Below are 27,979 nucleotides of genomic sequence, written 5' to 3' on the forward strand. Positions count from 1 at the left end.
TCACATCAAACCATCGGTTGCTCACCTGCCAAGCTTCTGATGGGTCGTGAATTAACAACATGGTTATCATTGGTGTACCCGGATGTAACGGTCTAGGTCGAGAATAACAAGTATCAACAGAAACGTAATCACGACCAAACGATCAATGGTCCTGTATACGTGTTGAACACCGGATGTGGAACCAAGTGGTTACCTGGCATCATTATCGATAACATCAGTGAAATGATGTTTCTTGTGAAGTTATGTGATGGTAGATGTATGCGTAAACATGTTCACCAACTCAGGTTACGTCATGGGGAGCCAAACAATGAACCGGCTCAGGTACCTTTGTCACCCACTCCTGTATCAACACCACCTGCGTTTGAAACTGAGGTGTTTCCTCATGAAAGCTTTTCACCCATCAATGTACCTGAACTCCTTCCCAACCCTGAACCCCTTATTGAGAAACCCACAGCAGTTGCAAGCCCTCCACTAGCCCTGAGGATATAAGCTCGTGTATGTAAGCCTCCTGGGCATCTTGATTTGTAATAAATATTTTAAAAGGAGTTGGGGGGGGGGGGGAGATGAGATGTATCAGTAGTTATGCTAATGCATGCAGTAGTTATGCTAACGTGTGCACCGGGGCATGGTTAACAAGAGTCATGTGACCCTCCCATATCCCGATGCTGTGCTGTGTTGTGCCCGTGGCCGGGAATAAACCTGTTGTTCCCACTTCAGAATCCTCCTCTTTGACTAAAGAATACATTACAGTGTATTATGTTTCATTTTACGATTTCATCATATTTGGCAGTCCAGGGAGCTTATTACGTACGGTATCTCATGACGTCACTACATCATAAGCACGAGTCGTTGGTGTTCCTCAGCATCGCCCTGCATGGCATACAGTGATGGACAATGCTGAAAAACGAGTTTGCCTTTATGAAATGCTCTTCACAAATCGGTTGTGATGTAATAAGATAAAAGGTAGAGTATAAACTGCAATTGATTGTGTATTGTCTTGACGGTCCAGCAGTGTAACTGTGAACCTGCACAAAATGATGACTCAGCAGGGGAGCTCGAGACCTCTCTACATTCATGGCAAGTGGACCCAAATACCTGTTTACCAAGACCACTGAGTGATCATGCTTTGAGCAATGGAGAGAGAGGGTATTCCTGGCCTGGCTCTCTGTCTGAGCACCATGACATAGAGGTGACGTAAATGCAGCTGAGATCAGAAGGTCACACTCTCTGCCAAGTTCCATCCAGAGCCTTGGCCTGGTGCCAAGTTCTGATGGTGGTGACTTACTGTCTGGAATTCAAAGGTCTTTGGTTCCCAGTCACGTCTCGGCTGGTCCCCACAAGCAAAGAGAGTCCTTTTGGAGAGTGGTTTATTCGAGTGACTTTTTATTTCAGACAACAGCTTCACAAAGTGCCTCCGTGAACTGGAGCAAGGGAGTCACAATTTGGAAATAAAAATGCGACAAAAACCTGGAATCGATAATGCAAACGTTTCTTCATGAAGGGTTAAGGTGGCAGATGGCTTGGCTTTCGTTTTAAGTTACGGTGGGGGTGTGTGATGCTTCTGGTTTGTGATGTTTGAGCTGGGAGGTAGGAGAAGGGTGCATTGAAGGGGACAAAAGAGAAGGGTGGGTCGGGGAGGACGGGAGAGAAGGGTGGGTCGAGGAGGACGGGAGAGAAGGGTGGGTCGAGGAGGACAGGAGAGAAGGGTGGGTTACCCAAGAGTACATGGATAAAAATATCAACCACTTTATATAATACGGGTCCAATGGACCCAGGAACTCAAATTTAGTTAACTTGCAAAATATATTGTTCTTTCTATCCCTATTTTTATTGTTATTATTATGCTTTTATGTACAACTAGACGACCCGTGAACCGGTTGTGTTCCCGTTGTTTCAGCGGTTGATGAAAAAAATCATTTCAAGAAAAAAAAAGATAGCTCCAGCGAACTATACCGCTGAGATTGTTTGCATTGATCAAATTCTTCCAAAGAGTACTTGACTGAATGGGGAATTGATTTTTAAATAATTTTTTCATTGCCCGATTTGAACGAATCTTGATGCTGCACACCGCAGGAGAATGGTGAGTAAGGTGGCCCTAAAATTTTTGCGCGACCGTGTACCGTTTTGGCTGTATTTCGGGAAAAAAAAAAAATATATATATATATATATATATATACATATATATATATATATATACATATAGGATGAGAGTTTTAGTAATATACGAGACGACCCGTGAACCCGTGGGGTTGCCGTTGTGACAGCGGTTGATGAAAAAAATAATTTTGAGATAAAAAAGATAGCTCCCAGCGAACTATACCGCTGAGGTTGTTTGCATTGATCAAATTCTCCCGAAGAGTACTTGACTGAATCGGGAATTGATTTTTTAATAATTTTTTTTGTTGCCCGATTTGAACGAAACTTGATACTGCACACCGCAGGCGAATGGTGAGTAATGTGGCCCTAAAATTGTTGTGCTTTTCTGTACCGTTTTGGCTGTATTTCAGGAACATACATACATACAAGATGAGAGTTTTAGTAATATATAGATAGATGTTTAGGCTCATGGACAATATTTGCAAAAAAAAAAAAAAAAATTTGTTTAATGTTATTTGAAGAAAACCAAAAAAAGGAATGTGTATTTATTTATTTATATTTTTGATTTTTTTAATTTCATCTACATTGTTTTTCAATACAAAGTTGCAGTTAGTCTTGGAGTATTTGCTCAGAAAATGTCGATTCACTGATTCTTTTTGACTTTCCGTCAATAGACCAGGAAATGAAACAAAGTTCAATGCTGGGGAAGACTGGGGGGAGGGGGAATACCATGAAATACTGGGGAAAAATTATTCATGTATAAGCCTGCATTCCAAATTTCTAACATTTCAATCATTTGGGACGTCTCGTATGCTAACATCATATCATATCAACCTTTGAGATGTTTTTCCTTCATCCAACCAACAACTATCTTTACATGGAGATCAAAACCATTCGATTTGCTGAAGTAACGTCAATGCAATGACTCAATACATATTGATTAGATGTTTGGTTGATAAAATAAACAAGCAGTCATAGACTGGTACGAAATCGTCAACTTGACCTCTGACCTTGTCTAATAAAAGCTGTCTCTTGAGATGGTAGCGACGCAAACCAGAAGTTTCTACGATGACTCTGTACCAAACCATCAAAAATCGAATGTTTGACCTCACTGTGACCTTGACCGATTTTGACCAAAATCTAATCAGCACTAGCCAGCAACCTCCTGAATCACGTGGTGTAATTTGACATTGGTAGCTTCTTCCGTGCTCGAGTTATCGTGCCTACAAACAAACACACACACACAAACAAACACACAAACAGATGACGGAAGTCATCAATATACTTACGAAATGTTTAGATTTCGTAAGTAATAAACCTATATAAAACCAAAACCAACCCCCCCCCTATATACTTTCTCAGCAATTCTCTGGAAGAAGTCCTTTCTTTCAAGCTTCTGGGTCTCACTGTCTGCCATGATCTTTCCTGGGAAAGCGACATTTCCAACCTTGCCTCCAAAGCCAGTCGCCGACTGGGAATCCTCCGTCGTGCAAAGTCCTTCCTCGGCCCTCCTGAGCTCCTGACCACATACAAAGCTTTCGTCCGCAGCCTGATGGAGTACTGCTCTCTCCTCTGGGCTGGTGCTCCTGCCTCCCACCTTTCTCGGATTCATACAGTAGAAACCAAGGCATTTTGGATCATCGGTATCTCCCACAATGAGGCTGAGTCTTTGGGCCTCTCACTCTCTCACCGCAGGCAGGTCGGTGGTCTTTGTCTTCCACTGTCTCCAGTCCGGTCTAGCCCTCCCCCCCCCACCCTGATCTGTCTGCGATTTGTCCCCACCATATTTCCACACGGCTCTCAAGGTCCACCAGCAACCCCCTTCTGGTAAAACTACCAAAATCACGAATCACTGCTCACCTTCACTCTTCCATTCCTCTTTTTTCCCACCTTTGGAATAAACTCCCTCACTCTGTTCAATCCCATTCTTCCATCCAGGCCTTCAAAACAGTTTCTCACCACCACCTGCCTCTCACCTTTCTCGGCTTCACGCTGTGGAAATCAAGGCATTTAGGATCATTGGTACCTCCTGCGATGAGGCTGAGTCTTTGGGTCTCTCAATCACTCACCGCAGGCAGGTCAGTGGTTTTTTATCTTCTATCGTCTCCTCTCCGCCCCACCCCGCTCTGTCTGTATTCTATACCCTCTATATTCCCGCAGGGTGGTCAAGGTCTGCCAAAAAATCCCTTCTGGAGAAACTGCCAAAATCAAGAAACACTGCTCACCTTCACTCTTTCATTCCTCTTTTTTCCTGCCTCTGGAACAAACTCCCACACTCTCTTCAACCCCACTCCTCCATCCAAACCTTCAAAACAGCAGTTCACCACCACCTCTTATCTTCCCCCATCCAAGTTATCAATGTAATCATGATGAAGTGATGTTGAGTTTACGATCCAGTTAATTTCCTTCAAATTACAAAAATACATTTCTCTTACTTGAAATGGAAGTAAATGGAGTAAAAGGCAAACAAATAACAACAAACACAGAATCGAGCAAAATTCATAATGACACAAGAAAATCAGAACAAAACCAGAAGGGCACTCGGGAGAGCGCAAACCTCGGCCATGTAATTCCTGCTCTACGAGAACATATCGGGCCCGATACATGCTTGAAATATCATGTTATATATCATTTTGAGCCCTATCTCTCAATGGTGAAGGATCACTTTTAAAATTACAGTAGTCGGATCCGGATCCTGATCAGGATCTTCACCAAAATCGAAACAATTTGTCGTGGGCACACACCCAACATGTCGACCAAGTATCGTCCAAATCCGTCCACAACTTTTTGAGATATCATGTTATATATCGGTTTAGCCCCATCTCTCAATGGTGAAGAATCACTTAAAATGTTGTTACGAATTTGGAATTCGATTGCACACAACATTCAGGTTCCTTTAGTCAGCTCTGTCGATAAGTGCTTTCTCACTAGATAGCTCACCTTGCATTGTTTAAATGTTCAGAAATCGATTAGATGCGCTGCGGATCGATTTAATAGTTGGGGAACGAGCAATGGAGACATCCCTCCCCCTCTTCTGCGAAGAGGAAGAAGAACCCTGCCGTCCCGTGATTCATGATGTCAACAACTCCCTCCCACCCGTGGTTGAGCGGGGGGATGGATCACGAGGGCAAGTTGTCACGCCGGGCGCGGGGGAGGGGGGTGGAGAAGGATAAGGACGAGATCCTTTGTTCTTGAGTAGTAAGCTTTTTGCTTCGGCAGAGAGTAGTCGTTCAGCAGACCTTCAGGTCCTGCTTGGCTTGGGTTAGGGTTGAGGCCTTTGGAAGCTTTTTGCTTCGGCTGGCTCAGTGAGCTTCGGCTGCGGCCTGGCTCGGGAGGAGGCTTTTTGGAGGCTTTTTGCTTTGGTGGTTCAGTGAGCTTTGGCTTCTGCTTGGCTCGGGAGAGCTTTTTGCTTCAAGCTGTTTTGTTTTGGAAGAAAGTTGAGCCGGTTGCTTAGCTCGAGCTGCGAATGGTGGCTTCGTCTTCTTCTTCTTCTTCTTCTTCTTCTTCTTCTTCTTCTTCTTCTTCTTCTTCTTCTTCTTCTTCTTCTTCTTCTTCTTCTTCTTCTTCTTCTTCTTCTTCTTCTTCTTCTTGGTCCGTGGAGCTCTTTGTTCTCCGTTTGGTTCCCGGCTTGGTGCGACTCCATCGGCCTCTTCTTGAAGGTGGTTCCTCGGGGAAGCGACGCATCGACGGGAAGGATCGGCGCCTCGTCTCATCAGCACGTGTTGAGAAGCGCGGGAGGATTCGCGGGAGCTCGGGAAGGATCGCGGCTCACGGCGATTGGATCCAGCGCGCTCTCGCTGGAGCCCGGGTCTGAACAACTTGAAGACCACACGAGGTGGAGCGGTTCGAGATAGGCTCTGGGTTTCAGCTCACCTGTCCTCCGAGCTGGAGCCCGTTATTAAAGGCCTCTGCCACCATTTCTTGGGTGTGTGTGTGTGCGTACGTGTGTCCATGGGCCCGTCTAATAAGTAGGAAATTGTTCAGTGCTTTGTGTGCTGTAAATGTTTGCATCACATTTCGTAAAGTCGGTGTAGTTCTGCTCTTACGTGCTTCCCTAGTTCCCCATTATTATTATTAATAAATACCCCAATTGTTAAATGTTTTCAGCTCGTCGTGTCGATTCTTTCATTGACTGAGCATTTCGTGTGTTGGGAGTTAGAAAGCCGTTGGTTTGCCGTAAAAGGGGGACATTTGGACCAACGGTTCTCAGCGATTAAGCCGCTCGGAATCGCGCACGGGACAGGCTCGCCTCGGCGGTTTGTTCCGTACGAGATCTGTCGAGGGTGGAATACCCTGGTAGTTGGATCACGTGGGTATTTAGGTATATTGAAGATTGGCAATCAACCCTACCCCACGTGATCTGCCCATTGGCGTATTTCGGTTCTTGTACAAGGACCCGTCGACTCGGACTTATCCGGGCGGCGATCTATATTCCGGGCGATCGGTCGGGCCGACTCGACTTGCGGCTCCTTTCAGAGCGGTCAGTTGGCGGTCGACCCCCGGCCCGTAACAATATTCTATTAGTCAGATCCGGATCTTCACCAAAATCTAATCAGTTCGTCCTTGTCACACACCGAACCTGTCCACAAATTTCATCCGGATCCGTCCACAACTTTTTGAGATATCCTGCACAGACAAACAGACAAACAGACAAACAAACAAATAAGAAGACGTCATGCAGAGCACGATACTTGCAAAATCCATAAAACAAATATGACCTCAAAAATAATTGGTTGGTTGAATTCAGTGACCTGAAATAGAAATCCTCTTCAAATTTCAAGTCAATCGGATAAAAACTGTCAATTTTAGAAATTCGGCCTATGTTGACCTCCAAAATAATTGGTGGTTGAATTCAGTGACTTGCTGTGCAAATCCTCTTCACATTTCAAGTCAATGGGATGAAAATTGAGGATTTTAGAAATCTCGCCTAAGTTGTTGACCTTTGGCCTCGGTTAACCTCAAACCTACGATTCACCAACAACATCGTCTTGCTAAGAAGACCTGCAAATCCTTGTAGTTTGTGTTTACAGTAGCAGTCGTGATCTGGGCATGAAGATCAACAACACAAAAACAGACACAAGTTATCAGTAGACATCACCCAAATCAAATTAACATCAATATAAACGGCATAGTTTCAAATCAACTCCTTGTTTTGAAATGCAAGTAAAAAAGACATATAATATCAAAGCCCCCGTCTATTTAGTAATTTTGCTGTGCGGAGTTAAAGGGCCAGGCCATATTTATGTACAACGAAAATGGCCGCCCAGTCGACCAGTCGACCATCTTTGATCAGATTGCAAAATAAAGTGAGGTGCACGTGTATGCCATCACATACTGTGCTTGTGCCAAGTTTGAACAAAATCGGACCATGCATGTCTGAGAAATGGTTAGGAACACACTTATGTAACAAAATGGCGGCATGGCGGCCAGTCGGCCATCTTGAATCTGATCTCTATAAAACAAAATGATGTGCATATGGATACCATCATGTGTTGGTTTTGTGCCAAGTTTCAACATCATCGGTAAATGCATGTCCGAGAGATGGTTGAGGACGTGTTCAACATCGGGATTTTTTTTATTTTTGCCACTAAAATGGCCGTCAGCAGCGGTTAGCAATCATTGTTATCAACGGGCAGCTCCAGCAGCTCAATGGATGAGATATGGTGAAAATGCCGCATTCTGACCACGCAACTTGATAATTGATTCGAGCAACAAGTTGAGTATCCTGAATGATGAAAGCACATCTGCCTCCAACATCTCTCATGTCATAATTTATATTTGAACTGTATTTGAGCATTTACCGTGTAACTATTTCTTTTAACGTTGTCGAGCTAACGTCGGGAGGGAACAGGTGAACAGGTGCTCGCATCGCATTGCAGGTGAGCTGATTTCCACCCTGAATTGGTACGCCTTCTCTGAAGACACACTGAAGGAGCAGCATCGATGCATGGGAAGTATTAGGGGGCAGCATCAGTTGTGCGAAGAAAGATGAACAGTTCGATGTCATCATGATTCATTGCGTGAACCATAAACTACACCTCGCTGCTCATGACGCTGTCTGGACAGTGAATGAGGCAAGCCATTTTCACCTGTTGATAGATTCGCTGTATTCATTCTTTTCACAAAGTCCAAAGAACCAGAAGCAACTTGAAGCTGTGGCTGCTGAGCTCTGTGTCCAAATGCATCAGGTTGGTGGAGTTCTTGACATCCGTCAACTGTCATGATCTTCCTCCACATCAGTGACTGCGTTTTTAAAACGACCCTAAGTTGATCTGCCAGGTCGGAAGTGGATGAAATCAACAGGACGCCGATTAAGGTATTCTAACTACCAATGGAATCGAGGAGAAGCTGACATTTCGGGCATCAACCCTTCGTCTGAGCCAAAGCACCATTTTGCTCCGATGAAGGGTTTCAAACCTCTCTGTTTTGCTCTGACAAAAAGATAACGCTTCAAACATCAGGTTCTCCTTGCTTCCCACGGTGGTGAGCATACCTCGATCATCGTCCTACTGATTTCATCCATTGTTCCACCTGTCCATCAATTCAGATCACCTGTGACCTTCAGGAGCAAGACTATTTCTTCATTATATTACTGTCTGGGTGAAAGTGCCTTGGACTGCGTGAATGAATTTTTTTTTGGAAGGGTCACCTCACCTGGTACCTTGAGTACATTTCACCACAAAGTGTCACTGTCACTCAAACATTGATCTGTTTCATGAACCCACTGATCGGTTTAGGCCAAACCACTAGAATGGCCTCGCAAAGCGTCACTAAAACGATCATCTAATGAAACTTACCTTGTTAAATAATTTTAAAAACAAAACCATGTGACGATTCATCACAGGCATCAACTCACTTATAAGATGGAGCCACTAATAGGGAAGAATCCAAAACAACCCAAGTTCTTTAATTTAATTTTGTTTAATATGGGTGATGGAGCTTGCCTCTGGAATATGTGATCTCAGGCCAGTGAGAGCCAAGTGGTTAGTCCAGATGGAGGGATAGACGCCAGGACAGGATGCCTCAACTATAGGTCATTGATTGACAGAAAGGTTTAAACAAACTGCCATTTGCATTTCAAGAGCCCCCTTCAGTTCCTCCACCCCGATCCTAACTTTCCTCCTGGCTCTGATCCCTCAACCCTGGCTCCGATCCCTCAACGCATGGCCAGGACAAGGTGGTCGGCCATGTCACCGATCGGACTATCTCACTCACACAGAAGCTTGACTTCATATGACATCTCAACACACAATGGAAAAACAAGGGGCAAAGAGTTATCGGTGCAATGACCTGTGTTTTGACTCCAACCTCTGATCCTAATTTTCCTTTGTTGGTGTAAAAACTGTAACTTTTACTGGCATAATCTCAGCTTAGCATAATGTATGATAATAATAATAATAATGATAATAATAATAATAATAACAACTAGACGTGTCACTTTGTAACTGTGGGAAGTTATGACCACATCCCAAGCCATCCCACTTTGATACAACCCCATTTTGATCAGACACGTGGCATTGGGAGTTGGAAGAAAGTTGAGGGGGGGGGAGTTTTTGGGGTCGGGGAGGGACAGAGTTCTTGGGGTTAGGTGAGGGGAAGAGAATTATTGTGGTCGGTGGGGAGGGGGGGAGATATTGGGGTGGAGGAGGTTGATGAGTTGAAGAACAGAGGGAGGAGGAGTGCAGGGTCAGAGAATTGGAGGTTGGGGGAGTATGCGAGAGGGGGTTGGAGGGGGTGCAAGAGTTGGCGTTTGGGGGGGGAGAGTTGGAGGTGGGGGGAGAGTTCTTGGGGTCATGGGGGGAGTTATTTGGGTTGGGGGGAGGGACAAAGTTCTTGGGGTTGGGGGGAGGGAGAGAATTATTGTGGTCAAGGTGGGGAGGTATTGCAGTAGGGGCTGTTGAGGAGTTGAAAAACAAAGACGGAGGGGAAGAGTGGAGGCCAGAGAGTGGGGAGAGGGGGATTGGGTTGTATACCACCCCCTCCCTGTTTTGATACAACCCCACTTTGTTGGGGGGTGGAGAAGAAAATTGGGGTGGGAGATGGAGGTAGGGGGATGGGAAGAGGTTGGAGGTGGGTGGTGGGAGAGAGTTTGAGGTGGGGGTGGGAGAGTTGGAGGTAGGGGGAGATAGTTGGAGGTTGGGTGGGGGAGAGAGTTGAGAGTTGGGGGAGAGAGTTGCAGGTGGGGGGAGAGGAGAGAGTTGGAGGTTGAGTGGGGGAAGAGAGAGTTGGAGGTTGGGGGGGAGAGAGAGTTGGAGGTTGGGGGAGAGAGAGAGTTGGAGGTTGGGGGGGGAGAGTTGGAGGTTGAGTGGGGGAGAGAGAGTTGGAGGTTGGGGGGAGAGTTGGAGGTTGAGTGGGGGAGAGAGAGTTGGAGGTTGGGGGGAGAGTTGGAGGTTGAGTGGGGGGAGAGAGAATTGGAGGTTGGGGTGAGAGATAATTGGAGGTGGGGGGGGGAGAACATTCTCCGGATTGGTGGGGGGGGTAGATATTGGCGTAGGGAGGTGGGTTGAGGAGTTGAAGAACAAAAGAGGAGTGGTGGATCAGAGAGTTGGGAGAAGGGGGTTGGGCTGTACACTGACTCCTGCTTTGATACAACCTCGCTTTGATCAGTCAAGTGACCGATGATGGTCTATTTATAAAACTGAAATCAGAATGGGATTATAAAAATTAATATAAAAAAACAACAGATTTGTCAAAATAAAAATAATTCTGGCTGCTCGACCATGTGACCGATTACCACGAAACTTTAAACATATTGTCGTGCCCACAGCGGTTAAGTTAATTCCCACCCTTGACCCAGTTGTCGTGGATAAGGCGGTTAACACTGACCTTGACGGATAGCCGAACGATTTCCCTTGGATGCGAACAGCCGAGATCCTTAGAGATTATAGCACGCACGGGATGGAGGGAGGCAAGGATGCGTAGCAGATGGAGGCACACGCGCTTTACTCAAACCCACAAAGAATAGACAGACACAAGCAATCTTAATCAATTAGGCTTAAATGAACATAATTCAAATATTTATAATGGAAATAAATCAACATGTGAAAATAAAAACATGAGGTAAACTGAAGATAATTTTGAGATGTCTCCACACACTCAGATACAGACAAGGGGGAAAATAAAATAAAAGAAAATCCTTCCCTTTATTCTGGCACTTAGCTATGTCCAGAGATGATCTCTTAGGAGCTTGGCGATCGAACCACATCGTCCTGCGTGGGAAACCGCACCCAAAAATGGTGCCAAGCCGCTCTCTTCATGGGAAACGTGCATGAGGTGATTTGTGTGGCGGTATTCAATGCCAGGGCTCACCAACCGCCATGCAGCTTTTTTTCATGAACAAACTTGCCACACCGTTCCAAGCAGCGCACCGGGTTCGCTCACAACCATAGCTCGCCTTCTTCCTTGAACATGCAATGCGATAACGCCGAGTTGTCACTGAGAGACACCTCTCTCTCTCTCTCTCTCTCTCTCTCTCTCTCTCTCTCTCTCTCTCTCTCTCTCTCTCTCTCTCTCTCTCTCTCTCTCTCTCTCTCTCTCTCTCTCTCTCTCTCTCTCTCTCTCTCTCTCTCTCTCTCTCTCTCTCTCTCCCCCCCTCCTCATAAACGTACAACTTCACGACTCAGCCGAACAATAATGGCTAGCATCTTGTTTCAGCAAGTAAACAAATTCACCCCAGCACGAACAACGAGAATCGCGCTGCTACTTCGGCGTGCAGAGAGGAGAGCAAAAATGAGGCCCTCTCTCTCAACCGCGTTCCTCACACCAACTATCTCCTCTCCGATCATGCCCTCTTGTCTCCATTGCACCTTCTCACGTCACACCGACCAATCCCAAGCCTCGAGGGCGTGACTTGCTGGTACGAAGCCAGGAAGGCGGGGTTTCTTGCCTGCTCGGACGCTCGGCTCTTTTATTCATGTTGCTATGAGAACGTAATTCTTTTATAGCCGGCTTTGTCAATGCCAAAATGTAGGAAAAGGTCACAGGAGGAAATCACATACTGGGAGAAATTAGCCTAAATCCCTCCCAAATTAACACAGCACCACCCCCCATGTGGTGACACGTAACAACTTAAGCTGATAGTTTTCCCCACTTAAATTACATCGAGATGTCTCCTGCTCGTCCACGGACCATGATACACGATACAATCCTTCCATTACAACAACTTTCCTCCATCTACCCCACAAACATAATAATATATTCCCCATGACTACTAAATTATACGTGTAAAGTTTCACATCGATTGATGAATCAGTTAAAAAAGAAGAGTTTATTAAACATTTTTGTTCAATCTACTATGGCTGCCAGATTAGATGATGTGGACTGTGAAAAGACTTTATAGACATTTGATGAAGTGGATTGTGAAAAAAAAAAACTTTCACCCTCACGCAACAGATCTCGCATCGGCCTGCGCTCTCGAGTCAGATGCCTTCAGGCGCTTGAAGGGATGCCAAGGTGAAGATCAAGCGCCTGTCCAAAACCACATTTTGATCGCGTCAAAGGATAAGGTGCGAAGACATCAACTTACCGTCATAACCTTGCTTGTTATTCAGGTAAGTCGTGTGGCTGCACATGATGGTTTATATCAAAAGGTCGACTGTGTATAGTGTATCCCCCACCATGGCAAAATAACCAGGAAACATGTACTCGGATATGCTTACACCGGATTACAGGAGTCTCTTCTCATGGATCAATCATCCAGGGTAACTCACCATGGTGATTCAATATCACTGCTTTCCAAGTTTGGCTGTGGCTGGCAATTCATCACTTTCTCATAAACGTTCATTCCAAAGGGCATGCCATTTTAACCTTTGACCTCTTTTAGCAGCATTAAGCCAGAAATGAGACAACAGATAAACGACCCTGTTGGGTTCCTGGGAGATAAGAATGAGGATGTCCCCAGATTAGCTATCTATGCTGCTGTGCACTTTGATAATAGCAGCTTAACCACAAAGCAGATGGTTCACTAAGGCTCCATTTTCACATGGTATGAGAATCATCAATATATTGTATTTACCCACAATAAGTACAATCAAAAAATCAATGGTTTGTATAGTTTTATATGCAGGTTTCAGAGAAGGTGGAAAGGGAGCCCTCCCATGTCTCAAAGTCTCTGTGTGCGTGTGCGTGTGCGTGTGCGTGTGCGTGTGCGTGTGCGTGTGCGTGTGTGTGTGTGTGTGTGTGTGTGTGTGTGTGTGTGTGTGTGTGTGTGTGTGTGTGTGTGTGTGTCAGATAGGGAAAAAGCTTTATTATAAAAAGGTTCCTGCTGTCATAGAGTCAAAAAAATTGGACCCTCGAAAAGCTAATAATCAGTGGGATGTATCATGTGCGCACAAACCAGTGGGATATATAATGTGTGCACAATCCGGTGGGATATATAATGTGTGCACAAACCGGTGGGATATATAATGTGTGCACAAACCAGTGGGATATATAATGTGTGCACAAACCGATGGGATATATAATGTGTGCACAAACCGATGGGATATATAATGTGTGCACAAACCGATGGGATATATAATGTGTGCACAAACCAGTGGGATATATAATGTGCGCACAAACCAGTGGGATATATAATGTGTGCACAAACCGATGGGATATATAATGTGTGCACAATCCGGTGGGATATATAATGTGTGCACAAACCAGTGGGATATATAATGTGCGCACAAACCAGTGGGATATATAATGTGTGCACAAACCAATGGGATATATAATGTGTGCACAATCCGGTGGGATATATAATGTGCGCACAAACCAGTGGGATATATAATGTGTGCACAAACCGATGGGATATATAATGTGTGCACAATCCGGTGGGATATATAATGTGTGCACAATCCGGTGGGATATATAATGTGTGCACAATCCGGTGGGATATATAATGTGTGCACAATCCGGTGGGATATATAATGTGTGCACAAACCGGTGGGATATATAATGTGTGCACAATCCGGTGGGATATATAATGTGTGCACAAACCGGTGGGATATATAATGTGTGCACAATCCGGTGGGATATATAATGTGTGCACAATCCGGTGGGATGTATAATGTGTGCACAATCCGGTGGGATATATAATGTGTGCACAAACCGGTGGGATATATAATGTGTGCACAAACCGGTGGGATATATAATGTGTGCACAAACCAGTGGGATATATAATGTGCGCACAAACCAGTGGGATATATAATGTGTGCACAAACCGATGGGATATATAATGTGTGCACAATCCGGTGGGATATATAATGTGTGCACAAACCGATGGGATATATAATGTGTGCACAATCCGGTGGGATATATAATGTGTGCACAATCCGGTGGGATATATAATGTGTGCACAATCCGGTGGGATATATAATGTGTGCACAAACCGGTGGGATATATAATGTGTGCACAATCCGGTGGGATATATAATGTGTGCACAAACCGGTGGGATATATAATGTGTGCACAATCCGGTGGGATATATAATGTGTGCACAAACCAGTGGGATATATAATGTGCGCACAAACCAGTGGGATATATAATGTGTGCACAAACCGGTGGGATATATAATGTGCGCACAAACCAGTGGGATATATAATGTGTGCACAATCCGGTGGGATATATAATGTGTGCACAAACCGGTGGGATGTATCACGTGTGCACAAACCGGTGGGATATATAATGTGTGCACAAACCGGTGGGATATATAATGTGTGCACAATCCGGTGGGATATATAATGTGTGCACAATCCGGTGGGATATATAATGTGTGCACAATCCGGTGGGATATATAATGTGTGCACAAACCGGTGGAATATATAATGTGTGCACAAATCGGTGGGATGTATCACGTGTGCACAAACCGGTGGGATATATAATGTGTGCACAAACCGGTGGGATATATAATGTGCGCACAAACCAGTGGGATATATAATGTGTGCACAATCCGGTGGGATGTATCACGTGTGCACAAACCGGTGGGATATATAATGTGTGCACAAACCGGTGGGATGTATCACGTGTGCACAAACCGGTGGGATATATAATGTGTGCACAAACCGGTGGGATATATAATGTGTGCACAATCCGGTGGGATATATAATGTGTGCACAATCCGGTGGGATATATAATGTGTGCACAATCCGGTGGGATATATAATGTGTGCACAATCCGGTGGGATATATAATGTGTGCACAAACCGGTGGAATATATAATGTGTGCACAAATCGGTGGGATGTATCACGTGTGCACAAACCGGTGGGATATATAATGTGTGCACAAACCGGTGGGATATATAATGTGTGCACAAACCGGTGGGATATATAATGTGTGCACAATCCGGTGGGATATATAATGTGTGCACAAACCGGTGGGATGTATCACGTGTGCACAAACCGGTGGGATATATAATGTGTGCACAATCCGGTGGGATATATAATGTGTGCACAAACCGGTGGGATATATAATGTGTGCACAAACCGGTGGGATTTATATTGTGTGCACAAATCGGTGGGATGTATCACGTGTGCACAAACCGGTGGGATATATAATGTGTGCACAATCCGGTGGGATATATAATGTGTGCACAAACCGGTGGGATATATAATGTGTGCACAAACCGGTGGGATATATAATGTGTGCACAAACCGGTGGGATTTATATTGTGTGCACAAACCGGTGGGATGTATCACGTGTGCACAAACCGGTGGGATATATAATGTGTGCACAAACCGGTGGGATATATAATGTGTGCACAAACCGGTGGGATATATAATGTGTGCACAATCCGGTGGGATATATAATGTGTGCACAAACCGGTGGAATATATAATGTGTGCACAAATCGGTGGGATGTATCACGTGTGCACAAACCGGTGGGATATATAATGTGTGCACAAACCGGTGGGATATATAATGTGTGCACAAACCGGTGGGATATATAATGTGTGCACAATCCGGTGGGATATATAATGTGTGCACAAACCGGTGGGATATATAATGTGTGCACAAATCGGTGGGATGTATCACGTGTGCACAAACCGGTGGGATATATAATGTGTGCACAATCCGGTGGGATATATAATGTGTGCACAAACCGGTGGGATATATAATGTGTGCACAAACCGGTGGGATATATAATGTGTGCACAAACCGGTGGGATTTATATTGTGTGCACAAACCGGTGGGATATATAATGTGTGCACAAACCGGTGGGATGTATCACGTGTGCACAAACCAGTGGGATATATAATGTGTGCACAAACCGGTGGGATTTATATTGTGTGCACAAACCGGTGGGATGTATCACGTGTGCACAAACCGGTGGGATATATAATGTGTGCACAAACCGGTGGGATATATAATGTGTGCACAAACCGGTGGGATATATAATGTGTGCACAAACCGGTGGGATATATAATGTGTGCACAAACCGGTGGGATTTATATTGTGTGCACAAACCGGTGGGATATATAATGTGTGCACAATCCGGTGGGATATATAATGTGTGCACAAACCGGTGGGATGTATCACGTGTGCACAAACCAGTGGGATATATAATGTGTGCACAAACCGGTGGGATTTATATTGTGTGCACAAACCGGTGGGATGTATCACGTGTGCACAAACCGGTGGGATATATAATGTGTGCACAAACCGATGGGATATATCATGTGTGCACAAACCGGTGGGATATATAATGTGTGCACAATCCGGTGGGATATATAATGTGTGCACAATCCGGTGGGATATATAATGTGTGCACAATCCGGTGGGATATATCATGTGTGCACAAACCGGTGGGATATATAATATGCGCACAAACCGGTGGGATTTATATTGTGTGCACAAACCGGTGGGATATATAATGTGTGCACAAACTGGTGGGATATATAATGTGTGCACAAACTGGTGGGATGTATCACGTGTGCACAAACCGGTGGGATGTATCACGTGTGCACAAACCGGTGGGATGCATCACGTGTGCACAAACCGGTGGGATGTATCACGTGTACACAAACCAGTGGGATGCATCACGTGTGCACAAACCGATGGGATATATCACGTGTGCACAAACTGGTGGGATATATCACTTTCAAAAAAGAGCTTGGAAGATGTAATCGATAAGTTTGGATTTTGACCTGGAAAGTTCAGCAGTATAACAATGTCGGTGTTAGTTTACTCACCTTTGAATGGTTTACTCTGGGTGCACTTCTCGACGCTATAATATATGAATGCAATCTCTGATCTTGTTACTCTGCAGGCAGTGCTGCATGGTAGAGTACGCTGCCTGTCAGACGAAGTACACGCTTCACATTAATGGAGACTTCACACGATGCAAAGAGCTCATAATGACTCAGCAAATTCAGACTCTTCAAGCTTCGAAACGAAATATCATGAAATTAATGAAATACGATATCGACGGCACACAGCTACCACCAAATATTAAAGAATTAATATTAATCATAGCATTAACGACTGCTACCCACAATGTTCTCTCACCCCATTAACCCACCCTAACCCAAGTCTTACCTGTTGGTTACTGTATAGTGTGTACCCACCCCTCCTCTCTCTACTCTTTTCTCTTCCTGGTTATGCCCCACTGTTACCCCCACTGCCCAATGTCAGCAAATTGCATTTTTAAACTTCTCCCACCTCACTCTTCCATGAATATCAATTTTGTGTAAAAAAAACAAAAACAAAAAACATTTAAAGCCAAAACCTATCCTTACATTTTAATCAAAACACACAATAAAAGTTGGAAATGTAACTCAATATTCTATTTGAGAACCAACTCCTGATCTATAAGATATCCAGTGCCGTCATGCTATAATTATCATCAACATACGAGGTGCCATCAAAAGGCCCACAAGCTGATTGTATTGTGCAGTGGTGGGTTTCATCATGGCCCATGTAAATAAGCCACGAAAGACCATTGAATTAACTGCTAACCTTCTTAGTTTCGGGAATGCGATCCGATAAACTATTTGCTGGACAAAGAGATATCCAAACAATAGGTCCATGACCTGAAGAATGACCTGTCAAACACTGTGATGTATCTGCAGCAGTTTCTGATTGAATGGCATTGAGGGTGTCCATCCGCAACCATACTGATACCCATGAGGCTTTGCTCCACAAGGCATATTCTAAAATCTCAAACTGAACACGATGTGAAATGCCAATGGCAAAACTTCCCTGCTAATGTCTCCTGCTCTTCCTCTGCTCCAGTTAGTTCATGTGATCACGTACTTCTGAAAGTCAACATCTCTCTGGCTATTCTCAGAGAGCTGCCTCAACACCGGCAAGTCTGGCATTTCACTCAAGCGGACTGGCAGGGACTGTAAGCAGCCATCTCTCTCCAGGACTGGTCTCGCATAACTACTGCACTTGATATTAACTTAGCCTGGGAATTCTTCCACAGAAAGCTCCTCTCCCTCATTCATGTGCAGATTCATCTCATTTTCAGTTATGCTACCCTTCTTCCCACCAATGGTACACTGAATCCTCTGGTGAGGCTGTTGTTCTGAAACGACTTACCTTCTCTTTCTGGAAGGCAAAGCTGACCGAAGGTAATCTCAGGTCATGCCACAAAGTCCGCAACAAGTATGTGCCTACTGCCAGGAGAGCCAGAAACCAACATCTGAACAAACTCAGGATTAAACTTTCCAACTTGTCTCCATCCTCGAAAACCTGGTGCCACCTTGTTAAGTCTGTCTTTGGTGAATGTTCTCCCTCCATCCCTTCCCTCACTTCAAATGGCACCACAGCCAACTCCACTCGTGAAAAGGCTAAATGCGTCAATTCTGTGTTTGCTTCCAAGTCTTGTGTCCCCATCCTTCCCGATTGTACTCAACTACTGACCGCTGTGTCTTTGGCACCTGAGAAGCTGAAGTTTCTGGCAACCCTCGACTGATTCTGGAACTGGACTGGATGGCTCATGTTCAGCTCATGACATCAGCTCATCAAACACCTGCTCCACTTCTCATGCACATCCTCTCTCTGCCCCTTTTCACCTGTCATTTGTGCCTGGTCATCTTCCAGCTGCCTGAAAATCCATCAACATCACTGCAATGCATTAAAAAGATGCAAAAACGGATCCCCTTCACAACACACCTATCAGCTTACTACCAATAATCAGCAAGGTCATGGAATCCATCATCGCAGTTGATATGCAAACCTTCCTTTTCTCCAACAATCTCATCTCAGATCATGAATTCCGATTCATACCAGGTCACTCTGGACATGCTGCTTCCAGTCACCCAACAATGGAAGAGACCCTCAATGTCAGACATGGGATCAGTGCTGTCTCTCTGGTCATACATCATGCTTTTGATAGAGTCTGGCATCCTGCCTTGCTCTCCAAACTCTCTGCCTATGGCATACAAGCCCAACTGCACATGGCTTACTGACTTCCTCTACTCTCGGAGCCAATGTGTGACACTCAACGGAATCCTTTCATCTCCTCTCCCTTTCAAGGCTGGAGTACCCCAAGTCATTTTTCTGGGCCCAGTCCTATTTCTGATCTTCATCAATGATCTCTGAAAAATTCTCTTTATCTATTTGCTGATGACTACACCCTCTGACGCAATATCTGTCATCCTTCCAAAAGACAGGCTGCAGCCTCTTCCCTCTCTTCAAACCTTGATAGAATCATGACATAGTCAAACACTTGGAATATATCTTTCAATCCTGACAAATGTCACACTCTCACTATCCCTCTCTGAAAGGACCATGTGTCAAACCCTCCCATGTACTTATTTTACAATCCTCTTGAATAAGTTGAGTCACTCAAACTTTTCGCCTCATCTTTCATCCAAGATCTTTCCTGGGTAAACCACATATCTAAGTTGGCCTCCAAAGCCAGTCATTGACTGGTCATCATCGGTGGTGCGAGGTCCTTCCTTGGTACACCTGAACTCTTGTCCATCCACAAGGCCTTCATCTTCAGCTTCATGGAGTACTGCTCTCCCCCATCTGGGCTGGCTTCCCTGCCCCATACCCTGCTCAGCTTGATGCCCTGGAAACCAAGGCCTTCAAGATCATTGAAGATCATAACACCATCAATCCCCTTCTGGTGAAACTACCTAAATCCAAGATTACTGCTCACCTCCACCCATTTGTTCCTCTTTCTCACCATCTGTGGAACCAACTTCCACATTCTCTTTAATCTCATTCTTCCCTCCAGGACTTTGTCAAGGGTGGGGTGATACGCGCACCTCAGGGGTTTCCTTCCCTTTGGTGTATGTATGTTGTTTATGGTACCGAACCTAGCTCGATCTCGAGCGACTGCAATCGAGAGTCATGAACGAACAAACGTACAGGCCATCTACCACTCGAATGGATCTTTGTCAGTTGGTGTCTGTAACTTCTGAGTGACGTTACAGTGACCACATCAACAGCGTAATATTTTTGAAACTTGCATTTCAAATAAACAGACACAGTCAAATGAGGAAGTTTACCATCACAAACAATTCCCAAACCCAATTACTGCATTGAGTTGTTTCCACGGCCCAGTGTCCCAGTCCTGCCGGCACAACTCACGCATCTACACCTCGTCCTTCAGGGCTTTCAGTCCTTCAATTCCCATCGTAGTGTCCTCTCTTGTAAGGTGGCCCGTCCAAGATGATTAAAGAGCTCAAAGGAATTCTTTCCCAATACACAGTCTTAATGAGTTTTAATCAACCTGGTTATGATTGGCTCCACGCATTAACAACTGCTCTGGACATTAACACCTCATTCACGCAGAGTTAAATCGAGCACGGGGACGATGGAAACACATACAGCTCGTCACATGTCACCTGTCTCTATACACACGCTCTCACGGGTTTATATAGTATCACAGAACAATCCCGTGCCTTCCAGCAAATGTGATTGAAGTCCATACTGAATGTTTCATTTGAGAACGTTCCAGCATCTTCACCAATCTCACCAGGCAGTTTACAGTACAATACTGCCATCAACAGTCAAAATTAGTTCATTACATCAAGCAGTTTATAACAATTTACCGATCTGTGCTAAACGAAACTTAAAACACGTAACCGTCAATTTTAATCGTTAATTTACAGGCGTTTACGAATGCTTACAAATACCACAACATCAAGCAAGCTACTACCTGACAGATATCACGACAGCTGTTCACCACCATCTCGGGTCATCCCTCATCCACAACAATGATCTTTTCTTCCCATGGTAACTCTCACCAAACCGACCTTTTTCCAAGTTTTCACTTTTTCCTTCATAAGAGTTTGTCGATACATCCCTTATTTTTGTGTACTCCCCTTACCCTCAATCTTTCCTCATGGATCATTTCTCCAAGTCTCCCTCTGTTTTGTCCCGCATCCACGCTGTTGGTGTTTCCTCCTCTCATTCTACTGTTTCTTTTGTTCTGTTTCCTTCATGATCCACGACATTGTACACAAAAACAACAACAAAAAACATATTTGTATACAAACAGGTGCTCCTGCCTCTCACCTTTCTCGGCTTCACGCTGTGGAAATCAAGGCATTTGGGATCATTGGTATCTCCCGCGTTGACGCTGAGTCTTTGGGCGTCTCAATCTCTCACCGCAGGCAGGTCAGTGGTCTTTCTGTATTCTACCGTCTCCTCTACGCCCCCCCCCACCACCCCGCTCTGTCTGTACTGTGTACCCTCTATATTCCCGCAGGGTGGTCAAGGTCTGCCAAAAAATCCCTTCTGGAGAAACTGCCAAAATCAAGAAACACTGCTCACCTTCACTCTTTCATTCCTCTTTTTTTCCTACCTCTGGAACAAACTCCCACACTCTCTTCAACCCCACTCCTCCATCCAAGCCTTCAAAACAGCAGTTCACCACCACCTCTTATCTTCCCCCATCCAAGTTATCAATGTAATCATGAAGAAGTGATGTTCAGTTTACGATCCAGTTAATTTCCTTCAAATTACAAAAATACATTTCTCTTACTTGAAATGGAAGTAAATGGAGGAAAAGGCAAACAAATAACAACAAACACAGAATCGAGCAAAATTCATAATGACACAAGAAAATCAGAACAAAACCAGAAGGGCACTCGGGAGAGCGCAAACCTCGGCCATGTAATTCCTGCTCCACGAGAACATATCGGGCCCGATACATGCTTGAAATATCATGTTATATATCATTTTTGAGCCCTATCTCTCAATGGTGAAGGATCACTTTTAAAATTACAGTAGTTGGATCCGGATCCTGATCAGGATCTTCACCAAAATCGAAACAATTTGTCGTGGTCACACACCCAACATGTCGACCAAGTATCGTCCAAATCCGTCCACAACTTTTTGAGATATCATGTTATATATCGGTTTAGCCCCATCTCTCAATGGTGAAGAATCACTTAAAATATTTTCTTAGTCAGATCCGGATCTGAATCTTCACCAAAATCCAATCAGTTCGTCCTTGTCACACCCCGAACCTGTCCACAAAATTTCATCCGGATCCGTCCACAACTTTTTGAGATATCCTGCACAGACAAGCAGACAAACAAACAAGAAGACATCGTGGAGAGCACGATACTTGCAAAATCCATAAAACAAATTTGACCTCAAAAATAATTGGTTGGTTGAACTCAGTGACCTGAAATATAAATCCTCTTCAAATTTCAAGTCAATCGGATGCAAATGAGGATTTTAGAAATACCACCTGAGTTGTTGACCTTTGGCCTATGTTGACGTTTTGGTCAATGTTGACCTCAAAAATAATTGGCTCGTTGAATTCAATGACCTGAAATGCAAATCCTGTTCAAATTTCAAGTCAATCTGATGAAATTTAAGGATTTCAGAAAATTTGTCTCAAATTGGCCTGTTGGCCTCTGTAGACCTTTGCAGTCGACCAAATTTTACGAAACTTCATTGCGGGACCATGGCAGGGTCGGTGACATTAATGTCTGAAAATTTCAGAACGATCAGTTGAGCAGTTTGGGCTCGAGGTGAGCGAACAGACAAAAACACACACACACACACACACACACACACACACACACACACACACACACACACACACACACGTTGGTGTGTGTGTGTGTGTGTGTGTGTGTGTGTGTGTGTGTGTGTGTGTGTGTGTGTGTCGCTTGCAATTATGTGAGTGCATCATCTTTTCTCTGCTCTCACATATCTGCACACATTTATCTTTTGGAGCACTGTTTGTGCCTGAAATCGCTGCCACGGTGCATGGGGAGAATGGTGTGAGCAAATACAAGACAGCATGATGAGCATTCGGCCAGAGGCAACCCGGAGCATGTGGTGTCAGAAAGGTCGCAATATTGCTTCCAGGCCGGCCTTTGTCTTCCTGCAAACTTCGCTCCAAAGCCTTCGGCTCGGCAAGCGAGCTGAGAGTAGAATGTTTATGGCACGTGTGAGCACTCATGGGCGATGACATAAACTTTTCTGATCCAAAAGGAAAACAAACTGAGCCAGCAGAAAGGAAGTGCCTCACTCAAACAGGCTTCAGCACAGAGAGGCCTAACGCACGGCTGGAGCCAGCGGGCTTCTAAAATTGCACTCTCCCACATTCCGCACTCATGAACTGTGTGTGCTGCGGGCAATGCATGGGATCGGCTTCATGCCCTTACTCCAAGCTGGCTCTACTTTCAAATTTTACTTTATTTGGGAGTGAAGCCATCACGGAGTTCAAAAGTGGCCCCAAGCTGACGCAATATGTTGTTATCCAAGACTGTTTTTCAGCTGGTGGAACGAAGGGCCTTCATTCAGGGACGAGGAACAACTTCAGAGGATGCTTCGAGTCACTCACACATTCCAATTTATTCTCAGGATCTAGTGTTCCTTCTCCAACATGTGTTCCTATGAAGGCCTCCGCTGTGTTTCCTCTTTCTTTATTGTGACCACAGCTCCAAACAGCATCCGAAAACAAAAAAACACGGCTCTTCCCTCCGGGGGCTTCAAAGCAAGTGACCCAGCATCCTCTGATGTCATCCCCCATCCAAAGGCACAATCCTTTTATACCCCCATGAACCCTGCCAAACCCAACCCTCTTACTTTCAGGTGATTGTGTTTCTTGCCCTTCCACCTCCTACCCCCCTGTGGCTCACGTACTGCCTCTCTGTCACTACGTTGGCCTTTTTACCCTGGCACCTTGCTTTTCCACGAGCCTCGAGTTTGTTGACAAAAAGTTTTTCGTTCTCCTGAGAATGGAAGTCAGCAATCATTCCTTTATTTGTGAAAACCATCCATGCACAGAAACCTCTTCTTTGTTCCTCCCCCCTCCCCCCTCCCCCCCACTCCCTCTCACACACTTCCCTCTCCTCTGCACACGAGATCGTTCTTGGCTTGAGTATCTGCTGAGTGCTGGCCAATGGAGGACAGTATTTAGGAAACGGTATGTGCTTTCTGCTTAGCTTGCTGTTTGCGCTCAACCAAATGTTTGTGTTCGGCCATGTCCAAGCTGGAGCGAGTCCAATATCTCGCAATTACAAGTACAGTGCAATCAAAACATCGATCACAATATCACATCGACTTTACACATCACATGAACTTTACACATTATCACATCAACTTTACACAATACCACATCAACTTTACACTGTCACATGAACTTTACACATCAAATGAACTTTACACATTATCACAAACTTTACACATCGTCACATCAACTTTACACATCACATGAACGTTACACATTATCACAAACTTTACACATCGTCACAAACTTTACACAATATCACATCAACTTTACACAATACCACATCAACTTTACACAATACCACATGAACTTTACACATTATCAACTTTACACATTGTTACATGAACTTTACACATTATCAACTTTACACATTGTTACATGAACTTTACACATTATCAACTTTACACAATACCACATCAACTTTACACAATACCACATCAACTTAACACAATATCACATCAACTTTACACAATACCACATCAACTTTACACATTATCAACTTTACACATTGTTACATGAACTTTACACATTATCAACTTTACACAATACCACATCAACTTTACACAATACCACATCAACTTAACACAATATCACATCAACTTTACACAATACCACATGAACTTTACACATTATCAACTTTACACATTGTTACATGAACTTTACACATTATCAACTTTACACAATACCACATCAACTTTACACAATACCACATCAACTTTACACAATACCACATCAACTTTACACATTATCAACTTTACACATTGTTACATGAACTTTACACATTATCAACTTTACACAATACCACATGAACTTTACACAATACCACATGAGCTTTACATATTATCACATCAACTTTACACAATACCACATGAACTTTACACAATACCACATGAACTTTACACAATACCACATGAGCTTTACATATTATCACATCAACTTTACACAATACCACATGAACTTAACACAATACAACATGAACTTTACACATTATCACATCAACGTTACACATTATCAACTTTACACATTGTCACATGAACTTTACACAATATCACATCAACTTTACACTGTCACATGAACTTCACACAATACCACATGAACTTTACATATTATCACATCAACTTTACACATTATTACATCAACTTTACACTGTCACATGAATTTTACACAATATCACAATAAACTTTACACAATATCACAATAACTTTACTCATTATCACATTAACTTTACTCATTCAACAGGATCATAAAAATAATCTCAACGGATAGAATAACACAATGTATTCATCACAGCGATGCGTTCACTCATTCTTCGTCTCGATGTTGTTGCGGTTCTGTGAAGCCGGCACTCCTCAAGGCAAATGCATACAACATATAGTGCTCCCCAGATAGTTATTTCATGAGTATTCGTTTTAGTCAGCCTTTCCTCATGGCTAGTGGGTACATGGGACAAAATGCGTTGTGAAGGCTTCTACCTTAGTGTTTAATTCCACCCTCTGTTCCTTTATCTATTTTTTTATTTTACTTCACACACACCACCTCTCCTTCACGCACGCATGCACGTTCGTTAACAGCCAGCCTCATTAGCATTTGCTGCCAAAACCCTGTTCAAACCACGCACCATTCCCCAACGGACACTTTGTTCTAACCTTCTCTGTACTCGAACCACAACGCTACAACCTTCATACGACCACCACAACACCTTCCCAAAAATCCCGTCAATAACTTACACTCACCCACCTCACCACAACTGCTCCAAACACTTCAACCACCTCACCACAACACTTCAACCACCTCACAACAACCGCTAAGAATGCCGCAACCACAGTCAGCACCCCGGATGCTAACCACTCTCCTTTGAAGATACCAGGGGAACCATGGACGCTACCCACCATGGCCGATGCTTGTGTTCGAAACGTTTTGCCATGTAGCTCGAAGTGCAAGTATGCACTGGAATCCATTCAACATCCCCTGGCGCTGCACTTAATCATGACCCACATTTGGTACCCAGCACATGTTCATGGTCTGAAAGCACTCCCAGAAACTCACACTCCATGTTAATCTCGGAGTTCCGTCGCATGGCCGACTTCGGGGGTGAATGAGGCCATTTTTGGCTTTGGAGCCTCGCAGGGGCGGGACTACTTCTTGGGAAAGCATCCGTGCACCAATGGGGGTGCTGGGAAACGCCTACCGATCGTCCTGATCCAACTTTGGGCTCCTCCCTCGCCAGAAGTCTATAAAACACCCTGAAAAGTTTCTGAAGAAGAGTTGAGGCATGGTTGAGTAGCAAGAGGTTGGTTGAGAGTCAGAGGTAGTTGCTGAGGTCTAGTTGCTGAGGTCTGGGTGCTGTGTGCTGGGCGAAGAGAGAGTTCTGGCTTGTTCAGTGGCACGAGGAGGAAGGCGGAATGGAGCAGGCGGAGCAGAGCACTGGGTGGACGGACGAGTGGGTGGAACGCCAGACTGATCATAGACCATTAGCATTTACATTTCCAGACCTCCTCACACATCATTGTTAAACTTTCCTCTCACGCATTATATCTCTTGTCTCCTGTCTCGGCTGCTTTGGACGCACAAAAGCTGAAAGCACAACCCTGCCGACATGCACCTCTTCTCATTTTTCCTTCTCTGCACCCCACCTGCATTTCATTGCACCTCATTTGCATCCTTCTCTCACACACACACACACACACACACACACACACACACACACACACACACACACACACACACACACACACACACACACACACACACACACACACACACACACACACACACACCTCAGAGACCCCCAGTTTTCATCCCCCACCCCCCTTCCCCCTCCTAAGCGATTGGGAATCTTGGGCCCATAGGCCACGCCAGGAACCATAGAGATCGTTAACATCTCATACTTTCTCGATCTTTCTTTGCTCTCGATTTTCCTCGGGTGTGTGTATCTAATGGCGCCTGTCGTGTTAATGTTAATAAGATTGTAGAAGTTCCTTGTATCGGGTTAGTTCTGCATTGTCTTCTATTCTCCCTTTTGTAAATATTTGCATTTCACTTATATAATAAATTGCTTATTGTATAATAAAATATTGTATAATACCTCTACCACCGAAGGTGATGGAGGTTATGTTTATACCCCTCTCTGTCTGTTTTTGTGCAGGATATCTCAAAAAGTTGTGCACAGATCTGGATGAAACTTGGTAGACAGGTTCGGTGTGTGATGAGGACGAACCGATTAGATGTTGGTGAAGATCCGGATCCGACTAATATAATTTTTAAAGAGATTCTTCACTATTGAGAGGAAGGGCCAAAAATGATATATAGCACGATATCTCAAAAGGTTGTGGACGGATTCGTATGAAACTTGGTGGACAGGTTAGGTGTGTGACAAGGAAGAAATGATTCAATTTTGGTGAAGATCTGAATCCGGATCTGGATATGAGTTATTTAATCTTTTAAGTGATTTTTCACCATTGAAAGATAGG

The 27,979-nt window shown here is 44.4% G+C and overlaps 1 long non-coding RNA gene across 5 annotated transcripts in view; it reads right to left on the reverse strand.

Annotated features, from left to right (window-relative positions):
- Positions 1 to 27,979, reverse strand: part of LOC147022559 (uncharacterized) — a 202,283-nt gene that overhangs the window by 51,769 nt on the left and 122,535 nt on the right. For 2 of the 5 annotated variants that reach the window (XR_015059783.1, XR_015059785.1), the window contains 2 exons: positions 17,266 to 17,369; positions 1,378 to 1,580 (listed from right to left, as the gene is read on the reverse strand). The exons of 1 other annotated variant lie outside the window; for it this stretch is intronic. This is a non-coding gene — a long non-coding RNA (uncharacterized LOC147022559). Of the gene's footprint in view, positions 1 to 1,377; positions 1,581 to 17,265; positions 17,370 to 27,979 lie in introns of those variants that run through there. 2 more of the 5 variants (XR_015059786.1, XR_015059787.1) reach the window with 1 other exon arrangement.

The sequence above is a fragment of the Eptatretus burgeri genome, chromosome 7 (genome assembly GCF_056783735.1).
Source record: "Eptatretus burgeri isolate ZD-2024b chromosome 7, Ebu_testis_v1, whole genome shotgun sequence".
In the NCBI taxonomy this organism is placed as follows: Eukaryota; Metazoa; Chordata; class Myxini; order Myxiniformes; family Myxinidae; genus Eptatretus; species Eptatretus burgeri.